Below are 3,708 nucleotides of genomic sequence, written 5' to 3'. Positions count from 1 at the left end.
TCCCACCAATGTTGAAAACATCTGCATAAATGTAGGGGAAAACAGTTTTACAAACCTGAAACATAACATCCATTGCAGGCAATCAACTAAAGAGTTTGCAGAAACAGAAAAAAAATCACAGTCCTTCAGGTACAGCCCAATATATGTACCTTCTTCTCTGGATAAACAATAACTGGTCCTCAAGTCAAATGACTTGGCTGCAACACTGATCACACACAGCTCATCCTGGTAACAGGGGTGACCATCTGTATTAGGCAATTGCCTTTAACCAACAAAAAATTAATTTCTCGTTCAGGAGGTAGTTTTGCAGGTGGGAGCAAAGCACCCAAGGAAGTTAGATTCCCACTTCCACAAAAACTGGCAGATAGGAACACCATCTTCCCTGATAGTTATATTTCAAAGAGATGGCTTCAGTATAAGATGGCTCAAGTCCTTGGGCCCCTGCACCCATGTGGGAGATGCAGAAGACGCGCCTGGCTCCTGGCTTCTGATTCGCTCAGCTCTGGCCATTGCATTTAGGGAGTGAATCAATGGATGAAAGACCTCCTTCTCTCTGACTCTGCCTTTGCCTTTCAAATAAATCAATAAATCTTTTTTTAAAAAAATAGATGGCTTCCAGATACAGAGAAAAGCATTCTTGAGTTACAAATCTACTGCACAGCTTTTAAAAAGGATTTACATCTCAGGCTGGCGCAGCGGCTCACTAGGCTAATCTTCCGCCTGCGGTGCCAGCACCCCAGGTTCTAGTCCCGGTTGGGGTGCCAGTTCTGTCCCGATTGCTCCTCTTCCAGCCCAGCTCTCTGCTGTGGCCTGGAAGGCAGTGGAGGATGGCCCAAGTGCTTGGGGCCTGCACCCGCATGGGAGACCAGGAGAAGCACATGGCTCCTGGCTTCAGATCGGCACAGTGCACCAGCCGTAGTGGCCATTTGGGGGGTGAGCTAATGGAAAAAGGAAGACCTTTCTCTCTCTCTCTTTCTCTCTCTCTCTCTCTCTCACTGTCTAACTCTGCCTGTCAAAATTAAATTAAATTAAATTAAATTTTAAATAAAAGGATTTACATCTCAAAGAGACAGAGAAGAGCCCAGCACTGTGGCTTATAGGTTAAGCCTCCCCCTGTGGGGCCAGAGTCCCATATGGGAGCCAGTTCCTGTCTAGGCTTCTCCTTTTCAATCCAGCTCTCTGCTTTTGACCTGGAAAGCAGTAGAAGATGGCCCAAGTGTTTGGCCCCTGCAACCCTGTGAGAGACTCGGAAGAAGCTCCTGGTTCCTGGCTTGGGATCAGCCCAGCTCCAGCCATTGCAGGGTTTTTTTTTTTTTTTTGCTTTAAAATCTATTTTTGAAATTTGGAGTTAACATGGAATGCTAATACTTTTTTATCATGAAGAGTACAATATTTCATTTTATTATAGAAAGCTTTTATTTAATAAATATAAATTTCATAGGTGCAAATTTTGGATTACAGTGGTTCTTCCCCACCATGCCCCTCCCATTCCCAAACCGTCCCACCTCCTACTCCCTCTCCCATCCCATTTTTCATTAAGATTCACTTTCAATTGTGTTTATATACAGAAGATCAACTCTATACTAAGTAACAATTTCAAAAGTTTGCACCCACACAGACACACAAAGTATAAAGTACTGTTTGAAACCTAGTTTTACCATTAATTCTCATAGCACAACACATTAAGGACAGGTCCTACAAGGGAAGCAAGTGCACAGTGATTCTTGCTCTTGATTTAACAATAGACACTCTTGAAGGATTCCGCCAGCCTCGCCATGGCGGCGATTCCCCCAGACTCCTGGCAGCCGCCCAACGTTTACTTGGAGACCAGCATGGGCATCATTGTGCTGGAGCTGTACTGGAAGCATGCTCCAAAGACCTGCAAGAACTTTGCTGAGTTGGCTCGTCGAGGTTACTGCAATGGCACCAAGTTTCACAGAATCATCAAAGACTTCATGATCCAGGGGGGTGACCCAACGGGCACAGGTTGAGGTGGTGCATCCATCTATGGCAAACAGTTTGAAGACGAACTTCATCCAGACTTGAAATTCACTGGGGCTGGAATTCTCGCAATGGCCAACGCAGGGCCAGACACCAACGGCAGCCAGTTCTTTGTGACCCTCGCACCGACCCAGTGGCTTGATGGCAAGCACGCCATTTTTGGCCGAGTATGCCAGGGTATAGGAATGGTGAATCGAGTGGGAATGGTGGAAACCAACTCCCAAGACCGCCCTGTGGACGATGTGAAGATCATTAAGGCATACCCTTCTGGGTAGACCTCGTGGGCACACCCAGGTCTTCGGCCAGCCAGCTTCTGCGTGACCTAGAGTGACATGTAACTCTGCAGCTCATTTTGGCCTGGCATATCATGGAGTTAGGGAAGCCTGGGCAGAAGTGCACCCTGACAGGATGTGCTCACTGGGCGTGACCATCCTTCTCCTCGTGCGTGTCTGCTCCAGCCCACTTAGGACAGAATGAAGCAGACCCACTTCTGAGTGCCGGACCAAACTTCTTCCTGGGAGATTCATATTCTGGCCCACACTGCAGTCGTTTAGTGGCTGACAGCCACAGAATTCAAAACCAAGTCGTGCCTCTGTGTATGCCCCCTTTCAGTCCCCTGCATTTGTAGGGAATGTATGCATCTCTCTCTCTGTTTTCCCTCTCAAAACCAGAAATCAGCACTGCTGTTCCTGACAGTTAGACATCCCACACAAAGCCACATTGAATTTTTGCCAAGTGCAAAATGCATCCAACAATCAAGTTTTTAAGTAGGTGTCAAATGAGGAATGATAATGTGTAATCAAGAAGTGAACTTATTTAAAGGAAGCAGAAGCATTGACCATTTTTTCCCGAGGAAGGAGTAGACATCTGTAGTGAATACAAGGATAGATTGAAAAAAAAAAGCAGTTCTGTGGTAAAGAATCTTCCATTAAGTTTTTTTTTTTTTTAACCTAAGACTTTAAAGAAATCAGATGAGATTTTTATACATGAAGTTTTGTTTTCTTCAGAGTTTTTTTGGGGCTGGCATTGTTGTGAAAGCAGGTAAAGCCATTGCCTGTGACACCGGCATCCCATATGGGGTCCCGTTCAAGTCCCAGCTGCTCTACTTCCCATCCAGCTCCCTGCTAGTGTGCCTGGGAGAGCCCGCAGAAGATGGCTCAGTCCCAGCCGTTGTAGCCATTTGGGGAGCGAACCAGCAGATGGAAGATCTCTCCACCTCACCCTTTGTCTCTCAGTAACTCTGCCTTTCAAATAAATAAAAATAATTCTTAAAAAAAAAAATAGACACTCTTATTTATGATGTCAGTGATCACTTGCTCTTGTCATGAGCTGCCAAAGCTATGGAAGCCTCTTGAGTCCACAAACTCCAACAGTAATTAGACAGGGCCCTAATCAAAGTGGAAGTTCTCTCCTCCCTTCAGAGAAAGGTACCTCCTTATTTGATGGCCCCATCTTTCCACTGGGATCTCACTCACAGAGATCTTTCATGTAGGTCATTTTTTTGCCACGTGTCTTGGCTTTCCATGCCTGAAATGTTCTCATGGGCTTTTTAGCCAGATCCAAATGCCTCAAAGGCTGATTCTGAGGCCACAGTGCTGTTTAGGGCATTTCTCATTCTATGAGTCTGCTATGTGGCCCCATTGCAGGCTTTGAGGAGTTATCTACCAGAGAGAAAACCTTTCTCTATGTTTCCCCCTCTCTCTGTAA

The 3,708-nt window shown here is 45.7% G+C and overlaps 1 pseudogene; it reads left to right on the top strand.

Annotated features, from left to right (window-relative positions):
- The first annotated feature begins 1,758 nt into the window (after window positions 1-1,758).
- Window positions 1,759-2,951, top strand: LOC100341866 (peptidyl-prolyl cis-trans isomerase-like 1 pseudogene; annotated as a pseudogene).
- Window positions 2,952-3,708: the final 757 nt, after the last annotated feature.

Source organism: Oryctolagus cuniculus, chromosome 10 (assembly GCF_964237555.1).
Source record: "Oryctolagus cuniculus chromosome 10, mOryCun1.1, whole genome shotgun sequence".
Classification (NCBI taxonomy): Eukaryota; Metazoa; Chordata; class Mammalia; order Lagomorpha; family Leporidae; genus Oryctolagus; species Oryctolagus cuniculus.
This window is presented reverse-complemented; position numbering and strand designations above follow the sequence as displayed.